The sequence below is a fragment of the Phycodurus eques genome, chromosome 6, assembly GCF_024500275.1.
Source record: "Phycodurus eques isolate BA_2022a chromosome 6, UOR_Pequ_1.1, whole genome shotgun sequence".
In the NCBI taxonomy this organism is placed as follows: Eukaryota; Metazoa; Chordata; class Actinopteri; order Syngnathiformes; family Syngnathidae; genus Phycodurus; species Phycodurus eques.
In genome coordinates, this window is record NC_084530.1 from 6,439,030 (window position 1) to 6,460,682 (window position 21,653).

Here is a 21,653-nt window from a genome sequence, read left to right on the forward strand (position 1 = left end):
TCTACAGTATGTGTTTGTCTATAATTGACAGCAGCACATGTCCTGTGATGCCTTTATGTGAGCTGATTATCATTTTGTGCAATGACAGACATACGAGTAGTGATTCTATACATAATTGAAGGATGTTGAGAATATGTACGCTGTTTTCTCTCATCCTTTACTATATTAAGGAACAGAAACGTCATAATGCATAGCTAAAAGGAAAATGGGACCAATTTAGATGCTCCATAATAAATCAAAGCATATGATGCCATGTCTGTGGGGAGGATAGGACTGACATAAAATCAAAAGCTAAACTTATGCATCTTTTTAATTGCATCAATTGATTGACTTTCTGTTTAAATAAATTTAATGATGACTCGTCTACAAACCAAGTTTAACTAAAAAAAAAAAAAAAAACATTTTCAACACAAACTGTATTTTTTTCAATTTGCGATAAAAGCTTCAAATACGGTTAAAAAAAAAAAAAGCTTCAAATAAAATGTGTTTATTGATGTGTTAACCAGCATTAGGGTTAGTCCCCTTATCCTTTCTTTCAGCTTTCTTTCTTTCATTTTCTGATGGGATTGCAATTTTCATTGTTTAATGCAGATTGAGATGAATTTATTCATCTGGCTATATTGGGACACACACACACACACAGTGCTTGGGGTCTTCATGGTTAGTGTATGCATTGTGAATGGATAGCAGTGAGTGACATTTTGTCACGTTCTTTTTGTGCATGCGGCAACCTCAAAGAGGCAATGGAAAGTGCTTTATCAATCTGTGCACTCCCAATACCTCACTCACTCGCTCGCTCGCTCATGTCGCACACATTCATTTGTTGACATTCTATAGCTTCATGTCAGAACTCACAGAGGAGAATTCAACCATTTCAACTACTTGTGGGGAAAAAAAGTAAATACTGTATGAAGAGATGCACAAACAAGTGGTCAAGATGCGCCAAAAACAACAGATACAAGTTTAATACATGAAAGGGTGGACCTGTCAAATGAAATATGAATAGGACCACTCAGCTAAAATCATGGGAGATGGCTAGGGGCTAAAGAAACATTGGTTTGTTTATTGTTGAACTGTAATTAGCCCTTTGCCTCTCTTTTTATGGTACAAATAGAACTGTAGGGGCAAGCTACTAGAGTTGAGTCACTGGTGAACAAGAATCAGACATCCATACTAGTTTTAATTGTAGCTTGTAGCCTGAAGGCAAATTCTTCACTGTCATCTTTTCTTTTAAACTCAGACTGAAGCTTGCAGCCAATGATTATCTGTTATTTATTTATTTTTTTTTTTAATCGATTTAGTCCTGCTCGAATAGATTTACAGATGTTTGTACACCCCTCCTTGAGCCGTCACCTTATCGTGGTGGAGGGGTTTGTGTGTCTCAATGATCCAAGGAGCTAAATTGTCTGGGGCTTTATGCCCCAAGCAGGGTCAGCCATGACAAACAGGTCCTAGGTGAGGGCCCAGACAAAGCGCGGCTCCAAAGACCCCTATGACGAGAAAAATTATTGGATTGCGTTTTCCCTTGCCCAGACGTGGGTCACCGGGGCGCCCCCCCCATCTGGAGCCAGGCCCAGCCAGGTGATGCTCGAAGGCGAGCGCCGAGCGGCCGGGCCTGCACCAATGTTTTGTGGACTTGGAGAAGGCGTTCGACCATGTCCCTCGGGGAGTTCTGTGGGGGGTGCTGTCAGAGTTTGGTCCGCATTGCCGGCAGTAAGTCGGACTCGTTTCCGGTGAGGGTTGGACTCCGCCAAGGCTGCCCTTTGTCAACGATTCTGTCCATAACTTTTATAGACAGAATTTCTTGGCGCAGCGGAGGTGGAGAGGGGTCCGGTTTGGTGGCCTCAGTGTTGCATCTCAGCTTTTTGATGATGATGTGGTTCTGTTGGCTTCATCAAGCCGTGATCTCCAACTCTCACTGGAGCGGTTCGCAGCCGAGTGTGAAGCGGCTGGGATGAGAATCAGCACCTCCAAATCTGAGACCATGGTCCTCAGTCGGAAAAGGGTGGCGTGCCCTCTCCAGGTCGGGGATGAGATCCTGCCCCAAGTGGAGGAGTTCAAGTATCTTGGGGTCTTGTTCACGAGTGAGGGAAGAATGGAACGGGAGATCGACAGGCGGATCGGTGTAGCGTCTGCAGTGAGGCAGACTTTGTATCGGTCCGTTGTGATGAAGAAGTAGCTAAGCCGAAAAGCAAAGCTCTTGATTTACCTGTCGAGCTAAGTTCCTACCCTCACCTATGGTCATGAGCTGTGGGTCGTGACAAGAACAAGATCCCGGATACAAGCGGCTGAAATTAGTTTCCTCCGCAGCGTGTCCCGGCTCTCTCTTAGCGATAGGGTGAGAAGCTCGGTCATCCGGGAGGGGCTCAGAGTAGAGCCGCTGCTCCTCCGCATTGAGAGGAGCCAGATGAGGTGGCTCGGGCATCTGATTAGGATGCCTCCCGGACGCCTGTATGGTGAGGTGTTCCGGGCACGTCCCACCGGGAGGAGACTCCGGGGACGACCCAGGACACGCTGGAGAGACAATGTCTCTCGACTGGCCTGGGAACGCCTCGGGATCCCCTCAGAAGAGCTGGAGGAAATGGCTGCGGATAGGGAAGTCTGGGCTTCCCTGCTGAAAATGGACGGATGGATGGATGTCACAATGTAGATATGTTTTTATTTTTTTATCATAAAACATCATATGCTTTATCATAAGACATCATTCACACAAATGTTCTGTCTTTTGATCAATCATATGAATGTGGAATACAATTTAAACCAACTACACAAATTACAAAATACAGAAGTAGTACATTGTGTAGGAAAAGTAACCAACACAAACCAATTACCCAATCAGACAAGTTGTCATTGTAAAATATACGGCGGCTCATTAACATCCCCATGTGGCTTCTGGAATGGGAATAAATGTTATGACAGTATGTCGGATCAATCACTAATGCAAGAGGGAATGATATGTCAATTTTAAGACCATTCTGTGGTAATTCTGCAAGGCAATACAGTACATATAAAGCGATTATTTCTACAGTAATAACTTTCTGAAGCAAGTAATAATTATGTCACCATGTTTCTGCCTGCAGGGTGTTTTACAAATACAGATGAAAACATGTATCGGCAACATTATTAGAAGCTGTTCAAACTCTCACTTGTTTGGTATTTGTAAATAGTTTTGAATCGGAAAAAAATGGAAATCTGCTTCAAAACTGTAGCCATCATTAAAAAAAAAAAAAAAAAAGATTAACTGTAGAAACAAAGTTTTAAGTAACATTTTTTATGTTCTTAACTGACACAAAGGTGTAATAATAAGTTAACCATTGTGAAACATAAAATAATAAAATCCCTATCTAAATCTGTAAGCAGTGATGATACATTTAGAAGCTAGTCAACCTGCAGCAAGCGCTAAACCTGGATTCCTGGGACAGTTGAGATACAGTACATTTTCAGAGGCTTCTGAATTTGACCATTGCCTGATGTTATGCGAGAATATCTACATCACATGCCTTTTTTTGTTTTTTTTTGTGGCTGAAGGTTGGCAGTGCCCAGTCACTCGTGGATCGTTGTTGGAGTTAATGTGGAAAACCTCTCTTCCCATTTAATGAGCGGATGCCTCTCTGATAATGCCAAATCAGCATTTATTTGATTGTCAAATCTTTGCAGCAATGAGATTGACTGCCTCTCTTTTATTTGCTTTTATATGCCTCACTGGCATCATATCTTTATCGTGTTAGCTCCACATCATGAACTCTTATCCCCTTTCCTGTCTTTTACATCGTATAATGTGTGTATTGTTTCTGCTTTTGTGTGCGTTTGTCTCACATTTAACCTCAATGGCAACAAAAGGCATATAAGTCACGGCTCAAGGCTTTAAGCCACTTTCAGATGAATGCTTTTCAGAAAAAAACGCCATGGATAGATGACAAACCCTTCCTTGCCAATAACACTGGCTGGCTGTTCCCAACTTACACTTGCGTGCATAGTCACATTGTCCCTTGTTTTATCAACATTGTTATTAAATGAAAACTCAATTATATCAAACATGCAATGATAAAACATGCATCTAAACCCATTTTATAGTCAACTCATATGGAGACAGTTTTTGCCTACCAAAAACTGCCTGTTCCTCCCAAGTCAGAATTGCATTGAATTTACTGCTATGAAATTTACTGCCGGTCCTCGTCCTCAGTTGGTGGTGATACGTGAACTCTTAATTGTAGTAAACACTAATTCAGCAGGTTGTCCTCATAGTTGAATCAGGTGGTACTGATGAAGCACTTCTTCAATATGACTTTATTGACTCCACACTTGGTAGAATGTATTTACCTGTATTTTAATATTCAAAGTGGTATTTACCTGCAGCAGCTTGACAATAGCAAATAAATAAATATATATATATATATATATATATATATATATGAATGAGACTAAACAAATGTATTACAGGATACAGTAGAAAATGGATGGTTGAAAAGTTTAAGATGAGAAAAACTATGCACAGAAAGAACAACAAAAAAAACAAATAAACAGGAATATATTAAATTTGTGTGCATGACTTAAGGAAGTGAAATACAGTGCATCTGGAAAGTATTCAGTGTTACACTTTTTTTTCTTCACATTTTGTTATGTTACAATCTCATTCCAAAATTGAATGAATTTTTCCCTTGAAATTCTACACACGACACCCCATAATGACGTGAAATTTTTGTTTTAGACATTTTTACAAATATATTAAACATAAAAAAACTAGGAAATCACATGTACATACAGTAAGTATTCACAGCCTTTTCCACAAAGCTCAGAATTGAGCTCAGGCGCATCATGTTTCCACTGCTCATTCTTGAGAGATTCCTACAGATTAATTGGAGTCCACCTGTTGTAAATCCAGTTGATTGGGCATGATTTGTGTTTTGGCATGTCTTTTTCTGACAGAATAAGTAAGGAAGCGATCTTGTCTTTGTTGGGTTTTATTCCCCGGGCGCTACAGCTGCCCCCTGCTCCAGTGTGTTCCACTAACGTGAATGTGTTCACTGTGATGGGTTAAATGCAGAGGACAGATTTTGTGTGCATGCATGCATGTTCATAACAATAAAAGATGATTCTTCTTCTTCTTACAAAAAAGAAAGAACAGTCTTTGCAAAGAGAGGAAAAGGTATAAGTCTTACGAGTTGTCACCCCTTACTGAAGTCTAAGCAAAACAATCACCTCCGATATACAGAAGTGAGAGAGACAGAAAAGCAAAGGAAAGCAAAACAGTTATCTTTGTCCAGCTGCACTCAACTTATCTTTGTCGAAAAACAGCTAGCTAGTAGTCACAACATGGCTGGGAACAACCAGGACGCACAAAACGGCCGAAAAACAGCCAGCAGTCACAACATGGAACAATAAAGCATGTGAAAGTTGTATAAAACTAATAGAAGTAATATTTGGTATACATAAAACATACATTTTCCAACTCATTTGGAAAGGCACACGCCTGTCTATATATGGTCCCAACCAAGCTTGCAGTCAAAGTAATTGTCTGACACCTCCGAGACAGGATTGTCTCGAGGCACAAATCTGGGGAAGGGTACAGAAAAGGTTCTACTGCTTTGAAGGTTCCAATGAGCACAGTGGCCTTCATCATCCGTAAATGGCAGAAGTTCCGACCCACAATAGTCTTCCAAGAGCTGGCCGCGCATCTTCACTTAGCAATTGGGGGAGAAGGGCCTTAGTCAGGGAGGTGACCAAGAACCTGATAGTCACTTCGTCAGAGCCCCATTGTTTCTCTGTGGAGAGAGGAGAACATTCCAGAAGGACAACCATCTCAGCAGCACTTCACCAATCAGGCCTGTATGGCAGAGTGGCCAGTGGCAGCCCCACTGGAATTTGCGAAACGGGACCTGAAGGACTCTCAGACCATGAGAAATAGAATTCTCTCGTCTGATGAGACAAAGATTTAACTATTTGGCATGAATTCCAGGCGTCATGTTTCGAGGAAACCAAGGACCGCTCATCACCTGACCAATATCTGTGTGCTTAAATATTTTTGTGAATTATTTTCTGATGAGACAAAGATTGAACTATTTGGCGTGAATGCCAGTCGTCATGTTTGGAGGAAATCGGGGTCCACTCATCACCTGACCATTACCATCCCTACAGTGAAGCACGGTGGTGGCAGCATCATGTTGGGGGATGTTTTTCAGCAGTAGGAACTGGGAGACTAGTCAGGATTGAAGGAAAGATGGATGCAGCAATGTACAGAGACATCCTGGATGAAAACCTGCTCCAGAGTGCTCAGGACCTCAGACTGGAGCGAAGGTTTACCTTCCAACAGTACAATGACCCGAAGCACACAGCCAAGACAACGAAGGAGTGGCTTCAGGACAATTCTGTGAATGTCCTTGAATGGCCCAACCAGAGCCCAGACTTGAATCCGATCGAACATCTCTGGAGAGATCCGAAAATGGCAGTGCACCGACGCTCCCCATCCAACCTGATGGAGTGTGAAAGGTGTTGCAAAGACGAACTGTCGAAACTGTCCAAAGATAGGTGTCCCGAGCTTGCGGCATCATATTCAGAAAGACTTGTGGCTGTAATTGATACCAAAGGTGCATCAAGTATTGAGCAAAGGCTATGAATACTTATGTACATGTGATGTCTTTTATTTACTAGTTTTTTATTTTGAATACATTTACAAAAAATGCAGTCTAGATATTTAAACACAAGTAACATTGCAGCAGTTATTTGTAGATTGGGGGGTAGGAGGGAGGAGTTGAAGGGGGGGCACCTGGTGAGGACATGCAATAACTAACCAAGAGAACCAGATGAGAGGACAGTATGTGGGAAAATGAGAAAGGCAGTGCTATTGTCGAGTGGTGCGGTGGGATTATATTTTAGTGTCTAAACACCTGTAGAAACCTGTGAGTTGATATGTTAGTATAACCTCTGTTGTTATAAGTGATCCCAGCACAAGTTTTTAATGTCTATAGTGTTCCTATCAAACTTATTAGTAAATGAACACCATATCACATGCATGTTACTCAACTGGTGTACTGAGTTGTTGAGCCGGCACATCAAGGAAGCTGGGGCGTCTTTGGTTGATTATTTTTATCAACCAAAGAGTTGGAACATTCTTTATACAGCACCTGCATTTAGAAAGACTTTCTTGTCAAAATGTAGAAGATATTGAAAGTAGCATTAAAAAAAACAAAAACAAAAAACATACAGTGATATGCTACCATGCCATTTCCAGCTGTACGACACCAACTGGACAAATAAGAAATCACTTTAACACAAAATCTGGCAAGAGAATCTATCATTTTTGGCTAAACTGTAGGGAAAACTGAGTAGATCAACTTGCTGCTGTAATTATCATGTGACATTGTGTCATGCATGCAAAAACAGATGAAATGTTTTTGGAGTGGTTAGATGTGGGCCGATGAAGAAACCACTGAATGAAAACACTTTTTAGTGAGTGCTCTGCCAAGACCAGCCTGTTAACAAAGTGGAAACAAAAAAGGAAAAGAAATGCTCGATCTTCTCTTCATCTGAAACTATGCCAAGATTTAACGACTCCTTCCTTACCCAATCCACCATCCTTCAAAAAAGTGCCGAAATCGATAAATTCATTTTTGCAAAACCCTGTCACACACACAGGCGGACACACACACACACACACACACACATTTAGAGAGATATTTTATTAACAGTTAGGCCTTGGGGCTGGTCTCCACTCTTGTTCTTTGTTATAAATTGCTTGAGGCAAATTAAGCAAGATAACATTTTTGACATCGCAATATAGTTTGCAAGTTTATATTCATTCATCTATCCATGGCCACAGGCAGTCTAAAAATCACTAGGAATTGATTAAGTCAGTATAATGTACGTAGTTAGTATCATACTGCCTTCAAAAGGGTCTTTCTGTAAAAGTTCAATATGTATTTGCTTCCACTGCTTAACTTTTACCGATACCTTACGATTAACATTTGGTACATTAACATTGTTTGGTTTGACTTTCATAAAGTGCACATTTATTTAAAAAAAAAATGTAAAACTAGCAGTAATAACCATCTATCCATCCATTTTCTGAGCCTCTTCTAAGCCGCCCGCCCAGTAATAACCAATACAATACTATTGTAGATGCTTCTATGGCACAGAAATATTTTCACAAATCCATTTTTTTATTGCGAGAATATGTTTTTTGAAGGCGCAGAAGCTAATGCATGGTGTGCTTTTTTGAGCACAGCTGAATTGGGGAAATAAGGACAATAGCGATTGAGCGCTAGGTTATTGGGAGGCTAAGAGGGAACATCTAGAAGAATGAGTGAGTGTGGAAGAGGTAGCTGGGGCTGAAGTTTTGGGGTTATCACTTTGCAAGGCAGAAAAAATAAATTGCAGACATATTCATATTTAAATTAGACATTCCCTGTCTGATTTCCAATGATGATGGAGGTATGTGTTGGTCAAAGGAAACTGATGAATATGTAAGACTCCTCAGAGTAAGCATGGCTTTTTTTGTTGTTAATTTAATTTTGGTTTGGCTGCTGTTCTGCATGAACTGCACAAGGACAAATATTCAACCCAGGTTCAGATATGGTAACAGGCTTTCAACTGATGTATAATAAGTAAGGACTGTTACTCATACACTTACATATACACTTTGATTGTACTATGGAACAGGTACTGCTTTTCCATGTCACAGTATTTCTTGTTATATGGTCATCATCATACATTTCCTTTTTGCCATTTTCTGGTACCCTTCTGTTGTACAATGCCATTGAAAAAGCCAAACACACTTGTGGTGTTAATCCCTTTGAGGCTCACTGTGATGAAGTTTGACTAGATATCCTGACATCTCACAATATTTAACTTTTTGTGTGAATTTTCAGGTCAATTTTCCATAAAATCATGGGTTGTAATGCCATATGGTTCGACTTTTATGTCAATGCCTGACTGGTTAGCACATCTGCCTCACAGTTCTGAGGACCCGGGTTCAAATCCAGCTTCGCCTGTGTGGAGTTTGCATGTTCTCCCCATGTCTGCATGAGTTTTCTCCGAGTCGCCGGGTTTTCTCCCACATTCAAGAATAATAAAAATCCGCCTAAATTTATCGGGAAAACCACTTACTATCCGAGTGGAACCAACAGGGCAACTTTTCTAGCGCCGTGGCTCCGTACGCAATGAAAAACAGCCCTGGCCGGCCACTAAGTGGGTGCACATGAGTTGTTTGTAATGGGATAAATCAAATGCAGTCAAATACAAGAATACTACACACTAAAAGCTTAAACAGTATTATTTATAAGTAAAGTAAATTATCCATCCATCCATTTCCGTACCGCTTCTCCTCACTAGGAGTGCTGGAGCCTAGCTCAGCTATCTTCGGGCGAGAGGTGGGTACACCCTGAAATGCAGTAAAGTAAATTATGGATAAATGTAAATAATAAAGATAGTCAAGGAAAAATATTAGAACCACTGTTAGTTTCTTGTTCATTTATGTCTGGTGCAACTAAAACTAAATTTGTTTGGAAAAATACTGTATAATGATTACAACGAAAATAGCTCATCAGAGTTTATTATACAAGCTGATATCAAGCTCTAGCAATTTTTAATGGTTTTCCTAACAATAACAAAAATCATATTTAAAAATACAATTAAGCTTATGTATTCATCAGGCAAAATTCATTTACTGGTACCGGGCATTAAAATGAACAGGAAATTAAAGAAACAAGGGCGATGTAATATTTTTCTATGATGACTATATATTGTATGTACATATAAACCACACACACATTTGTGTATGTGTATATACACTCACACACACACGTGTGTGTGTGTGTGTATATATATATATATATATATATATATATATATATATATATATATATATATATATATATAACGTATATTGGGTGAATAAAAATGTAATTAATTTAGGAGAAAAGAATAAGATGGAAGCGACGCTTGTGTTACTTCCGGTTTACCGTAATTTTAAGTTTAATTGTTAAAATCAAACTAATATGTATCGTAAAGGGGCACCACGTCACATTTTCTAGGTATAAAATTTAGGGAAAGTGATGACAAACCTTTTTATCAGTCTCGTAATCTGAAGGTTGCTAAACAAATTTTGAGTTCTAGATGACAGAGGTTTACTTAAACTCAGAACACAAAAATACAACCAAGAGTGGCATTTTATGGTGTATTTAATATCTACAAGGCATCTAGAGGGAAACAGACAAAGGGGTCTAAGTAAAGAGAGAAAATAACACTTATATTGATAAAACAAAGGAAAATAGGCGTACGAAAAAGGAAATAGAACATCGTGTGTTGGACTAAAGTTGGAAACGTGAGCGTTTACTGCGTCCAGTGCGGACAGGAGAGAGAGAGAGGACAAAGTTTAAATTTTGTCTGTCATTTCACCGAAATTATTAGGCACTAATATTGTATTCTTGCAAAAGTTTGCCGTGTCTACTCACCACCGTAGGCTCAAGCTGGTGGGTGGTAGTCGCTCTCAGGACGCATCTCAGGGAGACTTGGTTGAAGAAGGAAAAAAAATGTAGAAAAATAAAGCAAAACAAAAGAGGTGGAAGACGAAAAATTATTGTTCGTCACGCCTCCTTGGGAGAGTATGACTGTCTCTCGTCCTGCCTTTTTTTGTGGCTCGCTGGAAATTTCAGAGCAATCACGCTTGGCTGGAAGCGTACCTGGTACCTTAGTAGCAGCTCCTCTGATCGCCTAGCGGTGGCCCACGGAGAGGCTGGGAAGCTAACATGGGGAATCTACAAAGGGAAACAATGCAGGAAAACAAAACAAAAGACAGACGAACATTGTCAAAGGAGACTGACTTGTGATGCGAGGGTGGAATGAGCAGGTCGTGACAAATGCATATTGTTGGGGATTCCTGTTCTCGTTAATTTAAACCCAAATATGCACTAATCTGTACTTTGAGTAGACCGCAAGTTAGACTTACGTGTGCTGACCAAATCAGGCAGGCGGATCGACCTTCCGGGGGTTGGCAAGAGTGCTCACGAGGGGTGGTTTGAAGAAAAAGGAAGGAAAGAAGAAAATACGCACTTTAGGTGCGCTGGCAGTGTCAATGCGTGCAACGCGGTCAGGGAAAAACTCGCACCGCCTTATTTCCCAACAGAGCCTTATCCTTAAACTGCCCCACACCCAAAAGGGTAGCTTCGGGGAGATGGCAGGTGCTTCTTGCGGTCCACGCTTTGCAGCGTGGCAGGGAAGTTCAGTGTCTCCTCGTGGTGAGAGGTGGGGGCTCCCGGGCTGGGCCAGATCTTCGGCAGGTTGAACAACGAGTGAGTGAGAGAGCGAGAGCCCAGGACAATGGAGCTTCGGCCTTTTATCCGCTTCAGAGAGCCTTTTGACCAAATGGAAGGCAGGCCGGGCCTCTAGAATCACATTTCATTTTAGGATAATTTGTGGTTTAAAACCATCCATCCATCCATTTTCTGAGCCGCTTCTCTTCACTAGGGTTGCGGGCGTGCTGGAGCCTGAAACATTTCATTCGTTTCAGTTGACAGATTTGACATAAGACATAAGACATGCAGATATACAATCACTCGTGGCGTTAATGTAAAGTTCTTAAAATATGATATCACATTCAAGTCCAGTGAATTTTGTAATTAGTTAATCCGGGGTTGCAGTGGATTTTCCGCTACCTGTGAGTGTCGCTCGTGCTCTGTCCAAACTCCCAGCCCGGATTGGCAAATGTCTCTAAAGGCAGCGGGAAAGTGAAGTATTTATTGTTGAGGCACTTCAGGTTGGAAGTTAATTAATTTAGTGTCCGGGTTCGAAACTATTTTTCTGTGTCTCAGCTTTGATGCTACTGGCTTGTAATTCATTTAGCGTCTGTGTGCGAAGTGAAATCTGGCATCCCCCCCGTCTCCCTCGGCGGGGGAGCAGCGACAGCGATGCCGCTTGGTCTGGAGTGTGGGGGCCATCGGGCAAGAGCATGTCTGTTACAGATCTAATCATTTAAAAATGACTAATGTTAAGAATGGGCTAATTCATTAATGCATATTTTTTGTATTTAAAGTTGTTTTGTCAGTTTTCATTCCACTGCTTTTTGCTTATGTTGGAGGTGTTTGCCGTGGTATCGTTTCAGTACCGGTGTTGAGGTACTTTATGTAAGTATAGTATCAAAGTCAGAACTTTGCTATCGTGACATCACTATACCATAACATACATTGATCTTATAATGACAATACATAAAGAACAAAGAGGAACTGGAATGTGTTTAATATGTGTAGTAATTAAGTGTTCTGTAGTCTTTTTTTCTGGTGACACCTTGCATATTAGCCCTAAAAGGTCATTCTTTCATGTAACAGAGTGTCTTAGTGATGTATGTCACACAAGCTTTCTCCCTTTGTGCAAATTGATGAACGTCTCCTTTTTCACCAATACAGCACAAGGCAGTACACAGAAGAAAACAAATTGAAGTCTTAATTGGTTACTGTCATGTAATTACAGATTAACGGTTGTTTTTATTGCACTTATATTAATGATAGTTATAATGAAGGGAGACGTCATGTAAATACTGTGATAACTCCCCCACTGTCATTGGATTTTCCAAGAGGATATGTTGATGCGGCCAAAGAAGGAGGATGGCAGATAGTTAATGTGGAATCTATTTAAAGAGTTTCACTGATATGTTTCAATACAATGGCCATTACTTCCCCTTGTCAGCTCCATTAGGTCTGAAGGCGAAGCTGGCATTTATTTTCCATGTCAACACTACCTCGGCACTCCCATGCTTGCATTTATATGAACTTTACTGGGGTGTTTAAAACTGGGCTCCAGCATCTGCCTGAATCATTTTTATGCTCAGGTGGAGGCAGGAGACATCATAATCCCACTCTCACCACAGTCCACACAGTCCCTTCTTATACTCATTTGGTTGTAGTCAGATAAGGCCTAGAGTTCATACCCAGCACACAGGGTAACTGTGTCGGCGTCATACTGTGCCCACCTTCCGCGCCCACAGTGAAGTGTTTTCTTCCCAAAATGTATCTTGTTTTATTTTGTGTAAATCTATTGAGGTCACTTTTATTGCAATAAAGATAAAACACATTCGAATAAGAAAAACGGTGTGGCTCATTTGCATATGGTGACATCCTGTCAAAGTACTATATCACACACATCTGATGGCGACTCCTATGAGCTGAGTACTTTCAAACTTGGCTTGGATGTGGTCAGTGAAAATCAACCAAAAATGTGATTAGCCACCGTTAGTTCATGATTTAACAATAGGGCCATTACTTTTTCACACAGGACAAGGTAGCTTTGAATATTTTCATATAATAAAATAAATAAATAAAATCACCATTTGATAACAGTATTTTATGTTTACTTAGGTTGTCTTTTTCTGTTATTTACATTGATTTGATTATCTTAAACATTCAAGTGGAGAAGAAATGCAAAAATCTGAGAATTTGAGAAGGGGGTACAATGCTTTTTCACAGCACTGTGCGTTCCCTTAAGCAGGTACTGCGGAAAGCAGTGGGAACTAGGGATTCACAATAACTGTTTTTCACACCAATAACCGATGACTTGATGCTTCATGTTTTGTATTTTAAACATCATAAGAAAGGGAGATTATTCATGTTAATGTTTTTGAAAAGATCTGGATTTGTTGCTGATCGAGCAAGCTGGCAGAAATTGCCTCATTAATGGATCCGCGCTTGCGCATTCCTCCGCCGAACAAAGGAGGGCCATTGTGTGTTTTGATGTTATTTCCAATTGTAGATGATGTGATTTATTGTCCATTGAGCAGACACTGGATGAGGAATTGTGGGGCCGATCAGAGAGTTTAAAAAAAAACGTACCCAATCACCTATCCGATTACAAGATGGAGCAATGTGTCTATTTAAATGACTTGTTCATTTACTGTATATATTTTTGTGCTATATACTGAGTATCTTCAAAAGTATTCTCTAGCATTTTAGACAAGAGGTAAAACATTAATGACCTCTAGGGGGCATTCAAGGATTGGCCACTGACATAAGTTTTAGGTTTTCAGTCAGGTCAAACCAACATTACAACATGACAGAAATAATGGGTGCTACCTTAGTGTAATTAAATTACTTTATTGTAATTAAATTATTTTCCACACACCAAAACTTTAGATCATGATTCTACAGAACGGCGGCATGTTTATGTACAACCGTTAGTGCTAGCACTAGCTTGCTTGGCTACAGAACTATAGGTTACCTGCTTGTGAGCGTTGTCATATTAAAAGTACGTGAACATACCTCAAGTAATCCGTGAATGAACGATCCTCTCCCGAGCATCGTTTTTCCTTATTTTATTATTTTTTCCCCCCCACACAATAAATGTGTGCCATCTATTGTTGTTGTCGTCACCATGGTAACGAGTGTATCCGTTCGTGTTTGAGTTGACAAGATAAAGCCCAGTGTTCGTAAAAGACGGGATATGGTGGTATCGGAATACAAGATTTTATTGCAGTAGTCGTGAAAGACCGAATTTGTCTTGTAGTCTGATCCAGGCATTACGTGTTGTCTGTCTCAGATGTGTTGTCTGCCTCACACCGCCGACATGTTTTTAAAAAAAATAACTATCGGTGGTCAGATATTTACAGTACTACGTCAAAAGACACACGACAATGCTAAAAATAAACTACCTTCTGGATGCAAATATACTGTACACTGTACCTAGTTGTTACCTTCGCGTTTAAACTCAAAAGTCAGTGCATGATCATAATTTCAGCAAGTGTTTGCAATCATATGCTAATTTACTGAGGATATTGACTATTTTTGGTGTCGTAGGTGAAGAATTCTGTTTTAAAAAAAAAAACAAAAAACAAAGAAAATCCATTACTGTCACGAGCCAATGCAACAGCAGCCGTTTGGTAATTTTTTTCCAATATCGGACCAGGTCAGATAATTATTGTGCATCCCAACCTGGAACTCAATTTAGTGACTGAGGAAGTCCTGAGGACAATTCTCATTGACCTTGAGAGAATCCTGAATTCCAAACCTGAGTTACACCTCCTTGTACATTACTACCCCAAAACAAAACAAAATTCAGACAATCACTGCAATCAAATGATTTTGGTAATGCTCAATCAGATCGGTCCACATGTTCATAGGAATTTTGGGACAGTCCTCATAAATAAACTGCTCCAGCAGTCTTAGGTTTGAAGGGTGCTTTCTGCAGACGGCATCTTTCAGCTCCTTCCACAAATGTTCAATAGTATTTAGATCAGTGCTCAGTGAGGGCCACTTCATCATAGTTTAATATTTTGTTCTTAGCCTTTGTTGGGTGTTTTGGGTCTTTGTTCTGTTTCGGGACCCATGACCTGTGGCTAAGACCTCAAAAGGTAGTAGTTTTAGATTATCAAAGCTTAATAAACTAAATAGTAGTTTATTAAGCTTTGATAATCTTTTCGATTAAACTTCGTCAAACAGACCAACGACAATTTCACATTTCAAAGATAATTATCCTCTCAGTATAACGGACTGGCAGCGTGATAATACTGAGGCCACTGCGGAGCTCTGCTATCACGCACGATGTCATCGGGAATATCTGCATGTTGTACCTCACAAGACCTCAGGTGCAGTGAGCATTAAAATATTAGCTGTGCATATTTTTTGCTTTAATTCTGGCTTGTTGTGACAATTATTCCTAAAGAACGGCCCCCAATCTGGGAGAAAGCTGGAGTACCCAGAGCAAACCAATGTTAACACACTCAGAGAAAACGAATGTTAACACAAGGAGAACGTGCAAATGCTACACAGAAAGGCCCTCGTCAATTTGATGCCAGAACCTCCACCTGTGAGTCAGACGTGCTAGCCAAATACCCCAACATAATATTGTTTGTTCAAAACAACAACAATCTTTAAAATTTCCCTGAACCCTTTCTTTTGCTTTTCCTTTTTTTCTCACTGGTGTTAATTGCCGCAGAAACTGGGGTGGCTAAATATAAACTTGATAAGAGGGAAACATTACATTTCATCGCACAACATGACAAAACCACTTTTTCTACTGATTAATTATGAGCCAGTACATCCCATTTTTCACTTAATAGTAGTGGTCGAAGTCACACCCGAAAACCCCAAGCATTATTTATATTACAAGTAATGAATGACGGTGAATAGCGATCAAATTGTTACTCCTTCTACTATTCCAAAGTAATAGTCCAACAAATAAAAAAATCTTCCTTGATTATTTGAAAACTATCTATTGAACTTGTAAGAGAGTACCCTGGTGCATTTTGACTGATGCGTTTTAGCTGCCATGTCTCCGTAGAGAAAAGTTTTTCTTTTTAGTTGAGAATGGCTTACTTTAACAAGGATCCCTCGTTGTATCTTGGCCATAGGTAGAATCCCGGGTCTGTTTTGCGCTCGTCAGTGCCATAAATCCTGGCGGACTGGACCAAGCTGCCACCTTTCCAGCGAGCATGCTGCTCCTCAGTATGCTGGCTACCTAGCCGGGTTAGCTTCACGCTGTGTTCGATAAACTTTCTCCCTTTAAACCTGTGCCACGTCGCCTTCTGCAGGCTCCATGTTGTCCATGCCGCTCAATGGAGAACTAGGCTAAACACAATCCTCCTTCAGCAGAGAGATATATATATTTTTTTTTAACAAACTTTATGAAGATCTCAGTGAAGCTGCAAGGAGTACATCCGCAGAAGCCAAAATGGCAGCACCCGTGGGCAGAATTGCAGCACCTGTCAGAATAAAGTATTTTATTTTTTGACTTGTTTTGATTCAAATGGGAAAATTCTGATGCAGGATTAATTTTTTCTTTGGGATTCGCGAGTCAATCTGGATCACCACTGATTTGTTCGTAGCGCTACTAAATGGTATTATTTTTGGCTACTTGCAAAAGATCATATTGGTCAAACGAGCCATCAGTTGATATTTGATGTCTAGTGAAACCTGCCTGAGGCCAAAATCCGGATCACCTCAGACAAAGAGACACTGAATGCTTCTGTCCACTTCTTTCTGGGTCCACATTAACAGTCTCTACCAGCAAGAATGGGCACTTATTAACCACCATCCCTTGGGTAACAAGTAGCCCTGATGCCCCTGTTGATGCACTGTGCAAATTTGTTAATCTTGTATACATTTGGTCAAACATTCATTGAACCCAAACCCTTCTGAATGCAAAGGCAGTTCTCTCTTCAATATCTTACTTATATTTTCATATTTACCCTCTCAGGCTCTGTGTTTTTAGGCAATGTGTTTATTTTATATATGAGACAGAGCACAGAGCAAGTTGTTAGTGTCGGGTTTCATGGGTACAGATGAAATATACTTTAGTGCATCAGAGCTTGTCAAAGTGCATATGAACAAATATGCTAAGCCAATATGACTGTTCTGTTTGAATTACTGCAAAGTCTTAGCAAGGACTTTTTATTAAAACAGTATTTTGTCAGCTATAAGTGTTTGTTTCTTTTGCAAATAGAAAAATGAAAAATGAGATGTCTTGCAGTGCTAACCCAGAGGAAGGCTTTTGGCTTGTAAAAATACCGGTAGTTGTTTTAGAGAAGAGGGAATGTTGACAACCCATATAGAAATTCAGTTTGTCAGTAAAAATTAGAACTGACATTCATAGCATTATCCTATGGAACTGACCATCTAGCAGCATGGGTTCTATAGGGGATATTACATATTCACATGAATAATAACCATGTATTTTAACTAGAAGCAGTGAGCACAATGAGGTATGCCCTCACTATTTTAGGAGAACAGCATTTTTAGATTAAATTCCTGCTGGGTTTCCTCTTTCTATTTCATGCTGTTACTCATCTCTTTGCTCCAGTTGCATCCTTTGTCTCTATGAATTATTTAAGTATGCTTTACATTTTGATTTTAAGGAGAGATTTGTGTTGCATGTTTACCCCTCAGAGGAAAGCAACTTGTATTTCATTGTGACATGCCCATATTAACTTCATGCGCAGCACGTAGCCACTTTATGCCGCCTGTAACATCCTGCTACGGTATTCTTTTATTCATATCTGTGCTCTTAATGTTGCCCCGAACATTCAAAACCTTTCTTCTGCATAAGTTTTTGACAAATGTAGTTTGTCATTGTGTCTCTTAAAATGACTCTGCCAGTCATTTTATTTTTCTTATTCAAAATGGTTTAGTCAATGGTGTTATTTAAAGGTAAGGCTTTTGTCCCACTGTCTTTACAAGGAATATAAACTATATATTCACTTATTGATTTAACGTCATGCCTTGCAAAAATATAATACTGTAATACAGCAGAATGAGGACGCTCACTTTAACTTTTATCAAGAAGAGCTTTTGAGTTTTGACGCAGGCAATATTGATTCGCCAGCGTGTCGAATGTGGGCAATATTCGCTTCGCCACAACCTGTTTCAATTAGCCATTGGGGAGGGCATTAAATATTTTACTCATTTATGTAGATAAAATTTTTGATTCAACTTACATATATAATTACAGATAAGATAACTCTAGTCTCTGTCCAAAGTCTTTTTATTTGTTTAGCGCTTAATCACAAAAGAGTTTCAAAGGGCTTCACAGGCCCACGGTTGATTGACGACATCCCCTGATCTAAACCCCTCAATCTGACAACGAGAAACTCAAAACCCCATTTGGGGAAAAAAAGAAACCTTGAGAAGGGACCGCAGAAGGATGGGATCCCCCTTTCAGGATAACCAGGCTGCAACGGACGTCAAGTGGGCAACATTTATCACACAGTAAGTATGGTGCTTTACAATGTTAATTAAGATGGCATAAGATTCCATCTAAAGAGGTGAAGCACCACAGACAGATGCCATCAGGGAAGTGGTTCCACCTCAGTACCTGGCTCGATTGGCCGGAGCAGAATCCTGCTTTGCAATGACTCCAGGGAAATGGTCCACCACAGATCTTGTCCCAGGTGGTCTGTGCAGAATCCATACAGCAACAGCCTCAGATTCGGTCAAAACCACCTAGCCCCCTCTCCGAGCAGGAGGGACGGGGAGGTGATAGGACAAGTGGCAGTAACTACGTGTACAGGCCTATGTGTACTGTAACTAAATGCTAGAGTGTAAAAATAAGTCTTAAATCTGGAATTAAAGCAGCTTTAATGTCCGCGGGCAGGGCATTCCAGAGTACTAGAGCCCAAACAGAAAATGCTCTATGGTCTGTAGACTTCTTTCTGGCTCTCGGAGTCACAAAAAGAGCCTGTTGCGAGCGGACGTTACAGGTGCCACTATGTCAGCGAGATAGTAAAGTGTTAAGCCATTTAATATTTTATGAATAAGTAAGAGAACTTTAAAATAAAATCTCAAGTATTGCTACGATATATCGATATATTTTATTTATGCTCGATATGGAAAAAGGGGATCATCCATTTTATTTTCTATACTTTCGCTACTCCGCGAGACTTATGCCAACATGGAGAAGGAAATGCTAGTGACTAGCGAACCATAAATAGTCCAAAAAAAGTGCACCTCAGTCATTTAGACACAACCGTAGTCTGCAAAACGTGAATAAAAGATGTTGTGACGAAGATAGGGATATGTAAAATGGAAGGTGAAGCGCACATCTATCACATTAAAGAGAGCTGTGACTCTGTGCCCCTCCTGTAATTTGACCAAAACAACACCGCAGTGCGCGGCGCGATCATGGGGGCAGTTGAAGTGCTTGTATTTTTGTGTTCGCTCTGCGAATGGGGTGGGAAGATACGATTGTAGTTTGCCTTTCACAAACGAGATACTGTTCATGGGGTTTTGTTTACATTAGCATCAGCAGCTACTAGCTATTATCATTGCGCGAGCGATCACCCATCACTGTGAGCCGGCTGTCGCTGACTGAGCTAACTGTTCTGGACAGTTGAGTTTGCACAGTGTGGCATTCTCAAGAGTAGGTCTTGTATTTCTTTTTGTTATATTTACATATCCCCGCATTGTATTCGTTCCACATGACGTCCGTCACGTTTCTTCTTCGAATCTTCTTCTTGTTCATGATTTTTTTTCTTCTTCTTGTCATTGTTCTTCTTCTTGATTTCCAGAAGACTGGGCGTGTTTAAGTGCATTGGTGCCACCTAAGGGTTAAGTGATGAACACCTATAACAGAGCCAAGCCCGAAGAAATAGATTAAAATAACAAATATTGAAGCCATAATGTATTAGAAATTACAAGTATAGAATAATGATTACCGTATGTTCACGACCATAAGGCGCACCGCATTAAAAGGCACAGTCTCAGTTACGGGGTCTATTTCTGTATTTAACACATACATAAGTTGCACCGTATTATTGGGCGCAGGCATGGTAAAACATACACTAGCTTAAAACATATGGTAGCATGCATGCACGCTAAAATAATGTTTTTAAAAAGGCAGCGGGAGCAAAACTGAGTTCGGTTGTACTTTATTGAAGTATTTAACAATGTACTCACGTTATTTTTTTGATCAAACCTCATCCACAAATCCATCAAAGTCCTCATCTTCTGTATCCTAAATGAACAACTGGGCAAGTTCTGCATCAAACACGCCAGGTTCCCTCTTGTCATTGTCTGAGTCAGTCTCGGTGCCGTGCGGCTCCTCAGAAATGATGCCAGCTTTTACGAAAGCTCAATCAACACTGCAAGCAGACACGTTAGCCCAAGCATCCACAATCCGTTCACAAATTGTGGCTTAACTGGCCCGGCGCTGCCTCCTAGTCTTAGTAAAGCTGTGTTCGCCATATGTCATCCATCGCTCCCACGCCGCTCGCAACTTCACTTTAAACGTCCTCTTTCACGGGCACCCTTCCCCCTTTAACGTCCGCATGCTGTCCTCAGTCACGTCCGCCTTTCCTCTATATAAGCAGCGTGTCAGGAGGAAATGCTCCCAGTCAGTCAAGCGGCGCGCTCATCGAAGTCACACAACAACATATGAGATTTTGGAACTTGGTGCACACATAAGGTGCGCCGCATTATAAGGCGCCGCTCCGTCCATTGCGGAGAAAATGTAAGACTTTTAAGTGCGCCTTGTGGTCGTGAAAATACGGTATGTTGTGCAATTGAACAGGACGCAGAATTGTTTTTATGCTATTACATAATATACTGCAATAACTATCCTGCAGTAATGTTCTTGACGATGGCTACATGATATTGGAACAAAATGACGTTGCAATAATTTTTTTTTTAAACTTGCCATATATATTGCGATGTGAGAAAACCAGCACGCATTTCTCCTTTTCCCTCTCAGTTGTTTGGACAGTTCATAGTAGTTTCAGTAGAAAATAAATTATGCAAACAACTATACTGAGTCATTTGTCTGAAGATGATATCATATAGGAGCCTGACTTATTCGTAATTATTCATAATAAAGTGTTAGTTTTTAAAGTTTTTTCTTTTTGGGAATGTACAATCAATTAAAAATAAAAAACAAGGTTAGAAACCTACCTGCCAAGCAGAAATATTGGTAATGCCGCAGTGGTTCCCAATCCTCTCAGCCGCCTGTGACCTCTCCACTTCTGACAGACAGCTTCTCTGTTCATCCTTGTATTGTCTCAGGATCTGTAAAATTTATTTTTTATTTTTTGTCGCAAAGCACAGGTGGATATTCTGTCATAGTTTAAGCAAAGCTCCTTAAGCCCAAGGAAACCGGTGATTGACACCTCGTCAGTCACACCTTCTGTCTCTGATTGGTTGTTTCTCTTTAGTCATGGTGTGTCCCTAAAAATCATAATAGAGGTACAA

The 21,653-nt window shown here is 40.3% G+C and overlaps 1 protein-coding gene across 2 annotated transcripts in view; it reads left to right on the forward strand.

The window, feature by feature from the left end:
• The window catches only part of ctnna2 (catenin (cadherin-associated protein), alpha 2), a 338,765-nt gene that overhangs the window by 62,515 nt on the left and 254,597 nt on the right, over positions 1-21,653 (forward strand). The window lies entirely within an intron of this gene.